Source organism: Trichomycterus rosablanca, chromosome 5 (assembly GCF_030014385.1).
Source record: "Trichomycterus rosablanca isolate fTriRos1 chromosome 5, fTriRos1.hap1, whole genome shotgun sequence".
Taxonomy (NCBI): Eukaryota; Metazoa; Chordata; class Actinopteri; order Siluriformes; family Trichomycteridae; genus Trichomycterus; species Trichomycterus rosablanca.
Window position 1 is genome coordinate 33,372,442 of NC_085992.1, and position 18,076 is coordinate 33,390,517.

Consider the following 18,076-nt stretch of genomic DNA (forward strand, 5'->3'; position numbering starts at 1 on the left):
TTTAATATATACAGCTCTGTAGAAAATTAAAAAGACCACTGCAAAATTATCAGTTTCTAGGTATAGGTTATATTCTTTCATGTCTTGGCATGTTCTCCACTTCTTTTTCACATTGCTGTAGGCTTCATGTTCAAATTCATGCAGGAATTGAAGCAGCTCAGCTTTGCTTGAAAGCTTATGACCATCCATCTTCCTCTTTGTCACATTCCAGAAATTTTAAATGGGCCTCTGATCAGGCTGGTCATGTCAGAGTCATGATCTGGTGGTTGTCCATCCATGCTTTGAGTGACCCGGCTGAGTGGCATGGAGCAGTGCACTGCTGAAAAAACATCATGAGAGTTGTCATTGTCAGAGCAGAACTTTATACATGGTGTGATTCATGTGTCGTTTACATATATGCCTGATTCCATATCATCCTTCAGTAAATTTAACAGTGGGTGTGAAACACTGTGGCTTCTATGCTTCTCCAGGTCTCCATTTTAGCAGGCATTAGGACAAACTGAAAATTGGACCCATTAAAGAAGAATATATTACTTCTGTACTCAATGGGGGGTCCTTTGCAAATTTCAGACTGGCTCCTCTTTGCTTTATTAATGGCTGTTTCTTTAGCTTTGCATGACTTCAGTCCTGTCCATGGAAAAGGTGGAACCAGGATGCTCTGTATCGATAAACTTAAGAATTGAAGAACGTGTTGGAGATGTTCTCTTTCAGGTGTCTCATCAGGTCAGAGCTGTTTTGACAGCATAATGGGTGGGTAGTTCTAATGTTTTATATTAGCATAAAATGTTGGAAATTATTAAATCATTGAATTCATGAGTCTTATAGCCCCTAATTACAGTATTGATTGTTGTCTGTGGAATAAGTGTAATTTGTGGTAAAATCATTTAATATTGACATTACATTATTATTAACACAACACAACACAACACATGGGAAATAGAAAATAGCTCTGAACGCAAAACAAATGAGAAATGCCGACTTGTTTGTAAAAACACTGCAGGCCAAAATGTACTTCGGCTCACAGTGAGGTTCTACAGTGGTATCTGACAGGCATTTGTAAATATTGAATATCTACACGCTCTAATACTACAGGCAATCTCTAATTGCTCACTGATTGTAGGATTTTGTCATTTGTGTTCAGCAAATTAAGGGCTTATGAGAAACATGGTGACCTGAAGGGGAATCCAATTTGTAACAGCACAGAAATAATCCATATTAAGACTGCTAGTTAACTTGGTCTCTTTCAGCTATTCTGGCTTCTACAACATTGTGTTTAATACAAAATTCAGTGCTTGAGGTGAAAGAAATAAGTGGGGTAAAATTTTACACTCTTTTCCCATTTGTAATTTAGTGGGATCTGTAAATTAAAAAAACTCTAAGTATGGTGAGGTAATTAGTTAGCCCCAAGTCTTTGTTGTTAACCAACCTTCATTTACCTTCCCCACAGAGTCACATCATTTTTAAATGGGTAACTTGTGACTGTCTACCTAATAGGGGCCACAGAGAACCATAAAGAATTTTAGGGTAACCTGTACCTACCGGGGTATGGATATGGGTGTTCCCAAGAAATGCAGAAATAAATTATTTTCAAGCAAAGTAACACGTCCACAAACATGGTGAAACCCCAAAGTGTATTAAGTATACTTTCACCCCTATATAGAAAAAACACACACACCGCAGCAAAAAACACCAACAAACAATATACGCTTGCTCAGTCCTTTGGCTTCAGCAAATGAAGTCCTTGAGTCCAGTTAAACAAAACAGCAAATGTTCTCAAACAAGGAATACTCTCACCAGTTTAGTAAGGTGATTTGGCAGATCCTCGAGGAATATGGAGATCATAGGTGGTATGAAGGGTTCTGGTGATGGTATAATCCAATTGAATTTTGAAGCTTTGAGCAGAAAGTTCTTTAGTGAAAAGTCCAGTCACTTGAAAGGTATGGCTTACTCCATCAGTAGATTATAAAGTTAAGATTTTGAGTTAAATAAATGATTACAGATGTCGAGATGTAATCTCTGGTGTGCTACTGTGTTTTGCTCCTCATTTCCGGCTTCCCCAGTCACCAATTCACTGTGTGGCCTTACGCAATCTAATCTGATATGTCAAAATGTACATAACTTAACCAAAATTGGTAATCCATTCACCATAAGTGATCATGATTAACCATAACTAGTGACTTTTATTTGTCAACTAATTTGACTGGACCAACTGTACAAGGCCACAATCTGTACAAGTCTGGGGACTCAGCACTGGCACTTGGAGCCAGTTGTAAGCAACTGGAGTTCCAGGTTTGTCTCTACAAACACTTGTTCGTAACTGAAAAGTACATCAAACAGTGGTAATTGTTAAGGCCAGAAAGAATACCCTTTCAGCTTATGCTAGGACTGAAATTTGGACAGTTGGTTTGATATAATACAAGACTTTCTAGAATATCCATCATAAATTAAAATCTACTAAAATGCATATGTCACAGTACAAAATCAGTAGAGCCTTGGAGGCTGATGTGCATGACAGACATCAGCTACAACCTCAAAACCTTAAAGCTTGACTAAAGTCTGTTGCTGATAACTAAGAACAACATACTTAAAAAACAATAAAAGGGCGCTCAGGTGGTGCAGCGGTTAAACATGCTAGCACACCAGAGCTGACATTTCGACTCATTGGTTTGAAACTCAGCTGTGCCATCCGATTGGCTGTTGTTCATACAGGGTGGGAGCCGGACGGGACCTCATAACTGATGCAGTTAAGACCCCTGCTGGCTGATTGATGGCACCTGCACAGAGTTGAGGAATAATGTGTTGATCAGGGTGTGGCTCTCCGTACACAAAGTTGATCTGCATATGAACTCGCCTCGAGATGCATTCGGCTACTGCACACGTGTCAAAGGGGGCGTGTGTCAGTCTCGCTCTCCTCAATCAGAGCAGGGATCAGCATCAGTAGAGAGGAAGCATAATGCAGTAATTGGATACTCTAATAAGTCGGGAGAAAAAGGGGAGAAAATTAATTTTAAAAAACAATAAAAGGTGAGCCATTCAAACTCACTGTACCTGCTGTGAGTCATTATGGTGATGATATTCTCTGAAGCCGTTTTGCATCTATTGGAAATTATGCATTGCAGAAAGTGGACTGAATAGTGAAGATGTTGAGGTAAAAATCCTTCAACCTTGGGAAATGCTAAATTGGGCTAATTTGTGCCATAAAAATTCTTTCAAGCAGATTTATTTGAAATTTCAGAGCATTTCCAATGGAACGTTTTAACTTGCATGGTGGAACACTATGATTCCTGACTGAGTCTTGTTAATTTCTTAACCAGGCAGTAAAAGTCTGTTGTTTCCGTATGGGTGACTACCTATCTGACCTCGTCCTCTTGAGACATGGCCAGCTGTGTCTTTTGAGTGCCTGAACCGGCTGATGACACTGCTTATACTGGAACCTGGGTCTTATCAATGGTGGACTAGCAAGCACACACCCTGCTGTCCCACCCGTAACACCCAAGTGAAGCTTATTTTCATGTACTGTTTGTTTTATGATGTTTACATGTAACTCAACAGTGTAGTCCATGTTACCCTAACTGTGAATTTAATCATGTGAATGAAAGTGTAGTTCTTTGGCGTCATGTAACCTGAGGAAACTAAACAATGAAACCTAACAAGACAAACCACTTCCAGATCTAAGATGTTCTTATTGTGTTCTGACTGGCTTATACAAAGCATTTTTACAGTTTCTGGCACAGTCCTTATCACTTGTGGCAATACTTCAGTTTCTAAGTACATACTCCTAGAACTATTTCACACACACAGGTTAAATTTGATATAAATAGATTTGAAAAGGATTAAGAAGGATTTTCTGGAGAGATTTACTTTACTGACATTTCTGTGCATATAGTTCCCCTTTCAATAATGATATTCATTTTTTAATATTGACTAATATTAAAGTACTGTGAAACTAATTTCACCTGGAAGAGGTGTTTAATGTTTCTCTTTGCACAGATTGTAAACCTGGATTACCACATTATAGTAACTTAATTGGTAATCCAGTAATTAAACATTACTGTATTGTGGCGCCGGCAAGTATCAAGGGAGGGGCGTCGGGGCCGCCAGACGGTTATTTTAAGACACTCATTCATACACATACACATTCACACAACAGACAGACAAACATAGAGCTGCCTATCCAGCCCTCACCGCAGCCAACCCATCCCCAACACTGGGCTACACGGCTACGGTAAGCCTGGATACCACGGCCGCAAGGCTTTCTGGGTAAAAGCCCGTGCCAGCCCCCCAGTGGCAACGCTACAGTATAAATAATTCTATAATTGTACTTGTAATTTCTTTGTTGAACATCACAGGTATAAATCAGCCATTGTACTGTACATTTAATTTTGTTAAATTAGCGCTTTCACGCCTAGTGAAACTTATGTGAAAATTATGCGGCAGTGGGGCTTAAACCTGCAATCTTTTGTTTCCTAATCAAGTACTTTAACCACAAAGTTACAACTGTATTTTATAATAAATAAAACATTTAAGCAATAAACATATTTACTGTAACTTTTTAGTAAATTTGCATGATACCACTAAGGAATTTTAGATGATTCTGGAATTCTCTGCATGAACCACCCTTTTCAGTTGGTGCCACACCATCTTAAGAATGTTCATGGGTGAAGAACACAGAAGTTTACTTACATTATGTAGTGCCATCCAAGTTCTGTTAAGATTTAGGTATCAGCCTACTACCCCGCATTCTTTGGTAAAACTGCTATAATTTTGTTGTCACTGTTCCCTTAATAACCTTGCTGTCAAGGCCCTAAGGCACCAAACCAATCCTAAACCATTCCTCCAGTTTTTTTGAGAGGTTGGTTTTGATGTTGGCATATACAGTGATGAGCCAAAACATTAGGATCATCCACCAAATGGCTATTTTGTAACAGTTGTACAGTATGGTCAGGTGATGTATTGAATTTGGGCTGATTGTAGTTAGTACACATGTTAAATGCAGCAGATTTGAGCAGGCATAAAGACCTGAATGCAACTGGGTTAGGTATCTCTAGCAAGTCCTTGTACCATATACTAAAGGACATCTTTTCATTTATTTGTATAGTACTTTTCACAATAGACATTGTCTCAAAGCAACTTTACAGAATCCAGGACCGACAGACCAAAAACCCATGTCGAGCAAGCCAAGGGCGACAGTGGCAAGGAAAAACTCCCTTAAAAATACAGGAAGAAACCTTGAGAGAAATCAGACTTGGCAAGGACCTCAATCCTCCTTGAATGTATAGGATTTACACAAACCATACATACACAAAATTATACTATAAATAATAATTATACTGCTAAATAATAATAATGTAAACAATTAGAGTTCTTCATTATTCAGTTCAGTCTGTAATAACGTCTGTAGTGAGTTCTGGACATTTTGGGTGCAAACCCACCAGGTTCCCATCATATCTAACAGAAGCAGCATTGTTGGCACAGCAGTCGTGACTTGCAGGTTTCCACCTCAGGTGGGTAAACAGGTTTTCATCAAAGCCACCTTGGGGTAAAAAACAGAAAATGTAGTTAAAATGTGAAATCAAATCCATCCATGTCTTGATGGATCAGAGCTGTTTTGCATTTCTTCTCATTTCTTCTAGTTCCAGAAGTGCTGTGGAACAGGAACACCCATGTGTTACAATGCACTGGTAAGAAAATAAAAATGCACTTACTATTAATTTAGTAGAAGGTCCTGGGTTCGATCCCCAGGTGGTGCGGTCCGGGTCCTTTCTGTGTGGAGTTTGCATGTTCTGCCCGTGTCTGCGTGGGTTTACTCCGGGTGCTCCGGTTTCCTCCCACAGTCCAAAGACGTGCAAGTGAGGTGAATTGAGACACTAAATTGTCCATGACTGTGTTCGATATAAACTTATGAACTGATTAATCTTGTGTAATGAGTAACTACCGTTTCTGACATGAATGTAACCAAAGTGTAAAACATGACGTTAAAATCCTATTATAAAACGGATAGTCCCGGTCCTAAAATCTGATTGGCTGAGCCGCGTTCGAAGCCGTTGTAAAATCCCCGATAAACGCACACCTATGACCACCTCACATCATTCCATATTAATACGCCACTGAAAAGAAAAAGTTAATGTTATTTTCGCCCTCATGTTGCCTAGCAACACTGTTAATCGAACTACCTGGCGTCGCGGAAGAATGCTTTTTGTAAGTTTATACACAATAAATACATTTATGAATTAAACGTTGTATTTATTGTATTTTATGTTGACCGCCGTTTTATAAAAGCAATAAGCCACTCGAGACCGTGCGTTACTGCTATGATTTTAGCACGGGGAAAGAAGTTTTACGTCATCCCCGTGCTAAAATCACAGTAACGCACGGCCTCTCGTGACTTATTGCTTTAATAAACAAACTATTAATTTAGCAGTTATGCAACAGTATAAGACATAAAACATAAGGTGCTCCCAACCTGCATCTAACATCAGGTAGGGAAAAAAAACACCACATTTCAATGTTTTTTTAAACCTTTTTGCTTTTTAGCTTATTTTTGGTAACAGTTAGTACACCCAGTTCCACTTTTTAAAATATCCCTTTCCCTTTTATTAAATATAACTTTAATGATTCTTTCCAATGTACAGCATCCTTAATGTCCCAGCACAGTATGTTGAGGACTGGACCTTGACTTGTCTCTTCTGAATATTGAAGTACTTTAATGATTAGTTTGAAATCATTGTCCCCGTGTCTGACCCAGTTTTGTTTTGGCTTTAGGCTTTAGACAGATGGTTCAGTAATGTATTGGCTTTCAGAATGCTTTCCAAAGAGTTTATCGACTCTGACTCAGGTCCTGTGGCTATGAGACAAGCTCAAATTTGACAACCAGAAATGTTGAAGCCAATTATCACCCTGCTACAACCAGAAAAGTCTGATCAGATGTAATTTAAACTGTTGTAGCATGTTCTTTTTAGACAGAATTATTACCTGGTTTTCTCCACAAAAGCCTTTTTCAGTCTTTTTTGAATATCATTAACTTAAACATTTAGAATGTAGAAGAATGCTTTTGTCATATAGACATACACCGATCAGCCATAACATTAAAACCACCTCCTTGTTTCTACACTCACTGTCCATTTTATCAGCTCCACTTATCATATAGAAGCACTTTGTAGTTCTACTATTACTGACTGTAGTCTATCTGTTTCTCTGCATGCTTTGTTAGCCACCTTTCACCCTGTTCTTCAATGGTCAGAACCCCCACAGAGTAGGTATTATTTGGGTGGTGGATCATTCTCAGCACTGCAGTGACACTGAGTGGCTCAGACACATCAGCGCTAATGGAGTTTTTAAACACCTCACTGTTACTGCTGGACTGAGAGTAGTCCACCAACCAAAAATATCCAGCCAACAGCGCCTCGTGGCAGCGTCCTGTGACCACTGATGAACGTCTAGAAGACGACCAACTCAAACAGCAGCAATAGATGAGCGATCGTCTCTGACTTTACATCTACAAGGTGGACCAACTAGGTAGGAATGTCTAATAGAGTGGACAGTGAGTGGACATGGTATTTAAAAACAAACCCACTAGGCTACCACTGTTCCATTTAATATACTATCTCACATTTGCAGATCAATGCATATCCATTTGTTGTTGTTTTTATGTGTTTTCATCAAATAGTCTGAACATGGAGTGAATTTGCTTGAATGCCTTAACAGTTCTGCTAGAATGCCCTTAATGTTTAAAAAAAACCCTAACCCTTCACAGATGTATTAGCAGAAACAGTAGTCTTTCTGCTTAGTCCTGCTGTCCTTTACTTCTCGACCAACTTCAGTTGCCACAAACCACCACACTGCCCAAGATTCTACTTTTTAGAGGCAGTTCCTGATAGTCAGCTAATCAAACGCAAGCGATTAGAAGTTCCTGCAATTAACATTTTGCTGGTACACACTCCCGACAATGTGTGGGCATGCTTTTGATGAAACGACAGATGGTGTCTTAGGGGATATCCTCCAGACCTGGATCAGGCTTTAGTGAGCTCTTGGACAGTCTGTGACATCAGATGCACTGAGAAATAATGTCCCAGAGGTTCTCAGTTGGATTCAGGTCTGGGGATTGTGAAGGCCAGTCAATGGCATCAATGCTTTTGTCAGCCAGGACTGCCTTCACACTGCACTAGGAGAAACCCAGGGCCCCTGCACCAGCGTAGGGTCTGAAAATGACTCTCATTCATCCCAGTACCTAACAGCAGTCAGGGTACTGTTGGCTATCGCATGGACGTGTTGGTGATTTTGCTGCCAGCATAATGTTCACCATGGCATCTACAGACTCTTTCCTGTCTGTCACATGTTCAGTGTGAACCTGCTCTCATCTCTGAAGGATTCTGGTGTTCTCTGGTGAATGTCAATCAAGCTACAATGTGCTGGGCTGTGAGCACAGGTCCCACTAGAGGACATCAGGAACTCATGCCACATTTTAATTGTAATTTTAATAGTTTGGTCAAAAACGTGCATTCCAGTAGCTGGGTGGAGGTAATTTTGTAGGCCTCTGATAGTGCTCTTCCTGTTCCACACAAAGGAGCAAATACTGGACCTGCTGCTGGGTTGATGCCCTTCTATGGCCCTGCCCAGCTCTCCTTGTGTAATGGCCCATGTCCTGGTATCTCCGCCATGCTAATAATTGGAGCTACTAAAATGGATTGGCGACCTGTCCAGGGTGTTACCTATCTTTTACCCAGAGCCGTAGCGAGAGAGAGTTGCGACACTCCTTGATCTCGCCGTCACATGGTTCATGTAACCCTCCAATAGTTCCAAACAAACCCGGCGCTGTCATGTTCTCATATGGGACAGGCAGCAGTGAATGAAATATTAAACGGTAAATAATAAAAAAATTGTACAATTTCTGGGTATTTTCACCTGCCTTTACATTTACTGCATCTGCTTTAATGTCAATTTGGTATATGAAGTGGAAGATTGATGTTTATAATGACTTGTTAATAGGTCGTTCTTGTTAACACACAGTACATTATATTAGCATACATTACATAATGCAATATCATTAAGTAGTAGAGACAATACACAGTACAGAGATTAAAGAGTTTTTTTTGTTTTGTTTTTTGCATAAACTAATCTCCCTTCACTTTCCTGAGGATTCATCATAATAATAATTTTGGCTAAACACTAAGCCATGTGGCTGGATTCATAAGGTTTGCCTGCACTGAATGAACAGATTCATAAACACACTACCATACCAAAAACATTATAGTGCAGGTACATGAAATAGCATTAATTCATCTCTTATTTCATGAGTGATTAATAATTGATTCCTACATGTAATACAGTAATGAATTCATTATGAATATGCACAAGTTCATTTTGTCTAAAAGTAAACAAGTGATGTGTGAGTCTATGTCTGTGTGGGTTTCCTCCCACAGTTCAAATACGTGCAAGTGAGGTGAATGGGAGATACAAAATTGTCCATGACTGTTTGACAAAACTTGAACTGATGAATCTTGTGTAACGAGTAACTACTGTTTCTGTCATGAATGTAACCAAAGTGTGTAAAACATGATGTTAAAATCCTAATAAATAATACATAAATACTTAAAATGTTATCAATTGTGAAAGCAAAATCATCATTATAGCTCTCAAACTGAATTGATGTGGTGTTTATTTATTTACCTGATTTCGGATATACAGATGAAAATAAGTTGTATTCTTATTGCCATATTTAAAGATGGTCTTATCCCACTCAAAGATGAACTTGGCCATATTAATGCACAGACTCATTTATATTTCATTGCAAAAAACCTTAATTACCCATTCTACTGAGCGGCGGGAAACGAGGGGCTCCCTTACCTTCTCTGCTTTGGCATCTGGAATGAAAGCCTGCCAAAGCAATCTCACTGATTCTCAATAAACTCACATGAGGATGGTTTTGTGTAGCTCATTAATTAGTTAGATGCAGTATTTGATAGTTATGCTGCTTGCATCTCACAAGAGTTGCATTATTTTCAGCTGTTCAATTTTTCTTTTACTTTAATGCACATTCTGACTCACATTATTCAGTGAACCTGTCTACATGTGTAACATACATCCGTAATATCCACAATAGATCTTTTTAAAATTCAGCAATAACAGGATTCAGAAGGAATTCAAGCTGAAATGCAATAGACATTAAAAAAGGGCACCGCAATGGCACAGCATAATGTGCTGGTGTTGCATAGCTCCATAAACCAGGATTCATCCTCCCTTTCTCTTACTTTATGCGAGGAGTTTGTTTCATTTCTGCATGACTTTTCCTCTGAGTAATCTACATTTACATTTGAAGCATTTAGCAGACGCTTTTATCCAAAGTGACTTACAGTTATGACTGAACACAGTTCAAGCAATTGACGCATAAGGGGCCTTGCTCAGGGGCCCAACAGTGGCAACTTGGCAATGATGGGGCTGGAACCAGAAACCTTATGATTACTACTCTTGCTCTTAACTGCTGAGCTTCCACTGTTCTGTAGCTCAGCAGCTCAAAATGTAATGATTCCCACAGTTTGCTCCTAAAAACAAAATGTTGTCTGGTTCACACTGGAACTGTATCAGAGGGAAAAGGTAAACTGGAATGATAGTGATGTTCGAAACCCGTACAATGCAAGACACCAAAAGTTAGGGGCTTGGGTCCAAGGGCTGGCACCACTGGTGTGAGGTAGGGCGAAGGTTACGCCGACTTAATCTGGTTATCTCCCATCTTGTAATATGTGATGGTAGGTAAATCACCTGAAACTTGAGTGTGAATGTATGACTGTGTTGTGCATTCCTGCCTTACATCCAGTGTTCCCAGTGCGTCCAGTTGTGTCCAGTGTTCCCTGGCTGTTTAAAACTAAGTGTCTTTTGTTACTGTGTATGCAGAGCTTGTGTTGTTGATGTGTTTTATGTCTGCATGTTTTTCTTCTCTGACTAATCTTGTTTCCTCCTATTTATTAAAACACACCAGTAGGTAAATTACCTTATCTAAATTGTCTGTAAGTATAAGTAAAAATGAGTAAATATGTGTGTATATTCCTATAATGGGTTGGCAGTTTGTCAAGTGTGTTTCTGCCTTGCACCCAGTGATTCCAGGATATGCACCAGAGCCACTGTGACACCACACCTAAATATGATAGTAAATGAAGTGGTTACCTCAGTCGCCCCTAGGTGTGTAGGTAGGTGAGTGTGTACGAGTTGCTGTCACGTTTTGCACCCAGTGTTTCCAAAAATGATCTCTGGACCCAGAGTATAAAGATGAATGCATGAGATCTGATTTTTTAAATGTAAAATGGTTTAGTTTTTCTTTTTAGATGCTGCATTTCATTTGCACATCTAAAGTGCATTAAACGAAATGAATTTATCTATAAATTATTAAATACAATAATAGGGGCAGCACTGTCGTCTCACAGCAAGAACATTTACATTTTAGGCATTTAGCAGACACCTTTATCCAAAGCCACTTACATTACAGTATACAGTCTGAGCAATTTAGGGTTAAGGGCCTTGCTCAAGGGCCCAACAGCAGCAACCTGACAGTGGTGGGGCTTGAACCAGTGACCTTCTAATTACTAGTCCAGTACCTTAACCACTAGGCTACAGCTTGCCCTGTATCAGAGAAGCAAGAAGGTCCTGGGTTCAATTCCCAGGTGGAGCGGTCTGGGTTCTTTCTGTGTGGAGTTTGCATGTTTTCCTTGTGTCTGCATGGGTTTCCTCCGGGAGCTCCGGTTTCCTCCTACAGTCCAAAGACATGCAAGTGAGGTGAATTGGAGATACTAAATTGTCCATGACTGTGTTTGACATTAAACTTGTGAACTGATGAATCTTGTGTAATGAGTAACTATCGTTTCTGTCATGAATGTAAGCAAAGTGTATAAAACATGACGTTAAAATCCTAATAATTAAATACAATAATAAAGCTTGTACATTTGTCAGCACAGAATTTCTCCCTCTCTTTGTTTGACAGATTAAGAGGCATGACATAGGAAGATGGGAGCCACTAGATGGAACCACTAATTTCCCTCTTTCACTGGCTCAGAAAGTCAATGCCAGTAAAGGTAGCCTGAGAGAACACTTGCCTGTGAGTGATCTGACATTTTAATGGGCTCTCCTGGCAATATTAGCTCTACTGCACATTTTAATTGTCTGAATTCTTCCACTGAAATGCAAAAAAATCCATTTTAAAACGGATAGTTCGGGTCCTAAAATCTGATTGGCTGAGCCGCGTTCGAAGCCGTTGTAAAATCCCCGATAAACGCACACCTATGACCACCTCACATCATTCCATATTAATACGCCAATGAATAGAAAAAATTAATGTTATTTTCGCCCTCATGTTGCCTAGCAACACTGTTTATCGAACTACCTGGCGTCGCGGAAGAATGCTTTATTGTAAGTTTATACACAATAAATACATTTATGAATTAAACATTGTTGTATTTATTATATTTTATGTTGACCGCCGTTTTATAAAAGCAATAAGCCACTCGAGACCGTGCATTACTGTTATGATTTTAGCACGGGGAAAGAAGTTTTAGGCACTCCGCTTCGCGTCGTGCCAAAAACGTCATCCCCGTGCTAAAATCACAGTAATGCACGGCCTCTCGTGGCTTATTGCTTTAATAAACCACACAGTGCTGGTCATGTTTGACTATAGCTATTTTAATTGTTCAGCTAATTTTATTTGTACAGTCTGAGTGTGAGAAATGTTTTTTGTTAGTAATGTTTATTAGAGAGATTAGAGGTAGCCAGCTTTGTGTGCTGCTTGTGGCTGACATATTGGTGGGTTTAAAGGACACAACAATAGAAATGCAGAATTCATGTCCACTTGATAAACTATGATGGTGTGGCATGCTTGAGTGGTGCCAATTAATGTTTTCCTAGCTAACTAGACACTAAGACAGCAGAAATATACTGCTCAGACTGTTTAATGCTCTTCCTCTAGTAATCGCACCAGATCAAACAACCACCATGTTTGACTGTTGGGATCATGTCCTTATGTTAGAATGCAGTGTTGGCTTTAAACCATTTTGCCCAGTGTCTAACGTATTGTGAAATCATGTACCTTAGCCTTAAATAAAACAAGTGAGACCTACTGTTCTTTAGTTGTTTGCCTGGGTTCTTTTGTGACGTACTGGATAAGCCGTCAGTGCATTAGAGGTGGTTTTGTTTGGCTGGCCACTCCTGGGAAGGCTCACTACTGTTTTTCATTTGTGAATAATAGCTCTCACTGTGGTTCGCTGAAGTCCCAGAGCCTTAGCAATGGATTTGTAACCCTTTGCAGACTGGTAGATTTTAATGACTGTGTTTTGCATCATGTGCTGCTTTTAGAGACATTCTAGCCTGCTTCACATTATTGGCCAGGTCCTATTTAAGTGATGTATATATTCAACAGGTCTGGCAGTAATCATGCCTGGTTGTGCCTAATGATATTAAACCCACTTGTCAATTAAATTTGGTTAACTGGTTGATTTACTAGCTAAGGGGGCAATTAAATTTTTACAAAATTGCTTCAGCTTTAAGGGGGGTTTAAATACTGTATTTGTTGGCCACCTTGCTGCTGGCTCATTGTTGTGTACCTGTACACTCCGAGAGGTTGAGGCACTGAGCTTACCTATGCACAGCTATTTTCCCGCCAGCTGTTTTCGCCAAAATTTCTATTGATCTTTTTCATGGGAACTCTGCGTGCTTTTTTTTTAATCTATGGCAGCAGGCTGCCACACAAGATACATCCTGGAGACACAGATAGTGTCAGGCACTGGAGTGACAATCGGTCTTTTTTATTTATTAGTCGCCTCTGGTCTTATAGAGTTTCCTGTCTGTGGTTGTTCTCTAGAGCTTGGGTTGCCACTGGCTGGTGGACAGTGTAGAACCTGCATTGATAAATAAAAGGCATTTTTATGCTTCTGGGACCTCAGCAAACCACAATGAGAACTACTATTTCTAAACAGTGGTTAATTAAGCACATTCAGAAATATACAGATTCTTTAATGCTCTTTCTTTAGTAATCGCACCAGATCATCACACTACCACCTGCCAAACTCATCTCATGTTTGACTGTTGGTATCATGTTCTAGCATTCTTTAGCATAGCTTGTCATGTTATAGTTAAGCACCCGAGAGCCCTCACTTCACCACAATCTGTACTGCTCACAAATAAAAAAACATTGACTAGCAGTGGTCCATCAATTGGTTCTGGGAGTGGCGTAGAGTTTTAACGGTATTGAGCTTCAAGGTATTTTTTCCCCATAAGTATGTATGGGAAACCTGTTAATCCATTCTGTGGTCCTGTGGAACTGCTAATATTTTTGGCTTATGTAAAATAATGGGGTTGTTTTGACACTTATACACTGAAAATAACACAAGTATAATATGAAAACACTGAAATACATTGAAAAACAGTTAAATACAATATAAAAAATATACAATAAAATCGGCACTTTACTTGTACTTCTTTATTGTTTCCTTATGCTTCTTAATCATGGAGATGCTTGATGTTGGAATACTGTATTCAGTTCAGGATTGTCACATTCACATGAGAAGCAGCACAATAGCTTTTGTGCTGGTTTTGCTGATATTTCCTATGGAGTGTGGTGGCGCACAAAGTTTAATGTGACGTAGTAAAACAACAAGTGAAGAATTTCATTAGTGAGGAGAACTTATGATCAGTAATAATTAAGAGAAGTTTAGTGTTCCTGTGTCATTCTTTTAATACATTATGTTACATCAAGCCTTTTTTCTATGATAAGCTGATTCTCACCATTTCTCAGAACCCCAACAGAACCCCAAGCTATAACACAAGTTTAAAAGTGAAACAGGAAGAAAATCCAGCTAAACACAGATACATGTGGACGCTCTCAAAGTGAATTTGATGGTTATTCCACACAAATGCAGATTCGTCTCATATGCGCACTTTGATGACGTATTACTTCACCGCTCAAGCCGAGCACTGAACAAAGTGGCTGGTTATTGTTAATTTGAAATTAAATAAATACTTAAAAAAAAAAACTGAGCTCATGGAGTTTAAATGAAACGTCAAGTTTAAGGGTACAAATTTCTTCAAGTTTCAAAGACTTTGAGTTTAGGGGATGTCAAGTTACCACTGTATTACAGTTACAGAGAAAGGTTTGATTAGTTGTTGTAGTTTACCTTGTTTCCACCATTGAATGCACCAGATTGTTTAATTGGCAGAACCCACCAAAACTCTTCCTGCTGTGCACACGCAGCCCAGACTGACAAACAAGATCAGGGTAAGCAAAAAACCTAGTAAAATGATTAACATTTCAAAACAATAACACAACGCTACCAGACCGTGAAGATAATCATATTAAAATAGGTTACAATATTTATGTAAATATTGCTTTAACAAAAGGCGGTTATGCACAAATTACTCCCTCATGAGGGAACACAACTACCGAGAATATCTCGGTCTGAACTAACTGCAGGAGGGTGTAGACGGCATTTTAATAACATGAGAATTTGCATTACTTATTTCCAAACACTGGAGTCTAAATGAGGTTTTAAAGTCATGCACACACACACACACACACACACACACACACACACACACACACACACACACACACACACACACACACACACACACACACACACACACACACACTAGCCTAATTTAGCCTAATTAGTCCTGTTGGCACAGACAGGCTAATGGAAGAGGCCGAAGTCCCAGTGGTATTGTTGGGCAGACTTATTCTCCTCCTTCTCAATTCATCACCACAGTCAAAACACTGAATTTTCTGTGTGTGTCATTTAGGTGTTCGGTTTTGTTTCTAGAAATGATAACGAGTGAAGAGTTGAAATGAAGCTCTAGTGTTCACACCTTTTTATTCTGTTCTGCAGACGATGTGTGCATGTGTGCTCGCGTGTGTGTTCCCGTAACTAGAAGAAATCCCTTGCGGCTTCATCTTGTCGGTACCCGATGGTTTCCCATGGCAACCTGACTGGTGAATAAGGGTTCACGTATGGAGTAAGAGAAGTGAACATGCTCCTGAACTCACAGCAACGACATCCCTGATTTGCTATCGATCACTCTCACAAGTCAAACAATTTTAGAAACGCTAAAGCCAAGCAGGCCCTTTGAACCCTATTCCCCAAATCCCAAAGCATAGACCAACAAGTCTTCTTTTTCTCAGTATATCACAGCATAATGTGTCTGAACATTCAAAGATTTTAGCATCTAATGTAGACATCTTGAAGGAGTAAATTTGTTTCTGTGTAATGCAAGGTAAGTATTGTTTAATATGTTAATATTGTTAATGAAACTAGCAACAAATATAAGAAAGTATGAAGATCATTTAATCTCGTTTAAAGTTAATTCAGCATTAAATAATACTGGAAATGTTCAAATGTAATATCTTATTCACTTATATATATATATATATAGGTCTAGTAACTTTAAGCAGGTTACACAGATTCCCAAAATCCCTTGCTGTGCACTCACTGTATATTTTGATTACATGTATTCTGATATTGTCTTTTAGTTATTTAAATATTTTACTTATTATTTACTATTATTGTCGTGTTTTTTACTTTCGTTATCGCCGCACTTTACCGCTAGCATTAGCCACTTGCTACTAGGGGGTCATATACAAAACTAACTGCAGAACATCCGAACGCCCATGTATAAACCAGGTGCTGCATTCTGATTGACTGAGCTGAATGTCACTCGCATAACGCCGCTACAATATTGTAATATAATAATAACGACCCTGCGAGTGCAGCCAATGAGTGCGATAGAGGTTGAGTTCATGTCATGGAGGGCCCCCCCCCCCACGCCATGGGCCCCAGTGCACCTGCACCCCCTGCACCCCCGGTAGTTACGCCCCTGCATTTATCCATATTTATCCATATCATTTTTTTGTTCATTATCATATTAATTTTTTTGTTTGTTTGTTTGTTTGTTTATTAGGATTTTAACGTCATGTTTTACACTTTGCTTACATTCATAACAGGAACAGTAGTTACTCATTACACAAGGTTTATCAGTTCACAAGGTTATATCAAACACAGTCATGGACAGTTTAGCATCTCCAATTCACCTCACTTGCATGTCTTTGGACTGTGGGAGGAAACCGGAGCACTTGGAGGAAACCCACATGGACCACTGTGCTGCCCTCATATCACTGTTTTAAAATAATAATTGCTCCTTGACATAATAACTAGTTGCATCTCCTTTAGCAGCACCGACTGCAACTTAACACTTTTTATCATATAGTATTAGTTTTGCTTTATCTGTTTTTTTTTTGGTTTTTTTTTGCATTTTTTCCCAATTTTCCCAATTTAGTCATGTCCAATTACCTGATTGCATTATGCTTGCTATCTACTGATGTTGATCTCCACCCTGATTGAGGCGAGCCAAGACCAACACGTGTGCAGCAGCTGACTGCATCTTTTCACCGGCACAAGATGGCTTCATATGTGAATTAGCTTTGTGTACGGAGAGCCACAACGTATTTGAGTTCTCTAGTGCACTGCTTTATTAAAATTAGCTTCAGCTTACAAACTGACGATCTTACACCATTATCCCATTATCCCCCGTCTCTGTGCAGGTGCCATCAATCAGCCAGCAGAGGTTGTAACTGCATCAGCCAATCGTTGTTTGTGTATGCACCCAGCCTGCAGGATGGCAGAGCTGAGTTTCGAACCGACGAGTTCGAAATGTCAGCTCTGATGTGCTAGCGTGTATTACTGCTGCGCCACCTGAGCACCCCTGCTTTATCTATTTTAATGTAGATTTGACTTCACATTTTATTTGATTGTCCTCCTGTATAACCCAATTAAAATCAGCTTCAGCTTACAAACTGATGATCTTACATTCTTCAAAGCATTTTTTATTGAGAGTAAAAATCACTATTCGCTCAGGGTGGAAAGTTATCCAGGTCTGATGTTTCTTATAGATATATTTACATTTACCAGACACTTTCATTCAAAGCACTTACAATTGTGAACAAACAGTTCAAACTATTAGGGTTACGTGCCTTGCTTAAGTGCCCAACAATGGCAACCTGGAAGTGGCAGGGCTTAAACGTCGTTTGATGATTAGTTGAGTATTGAGC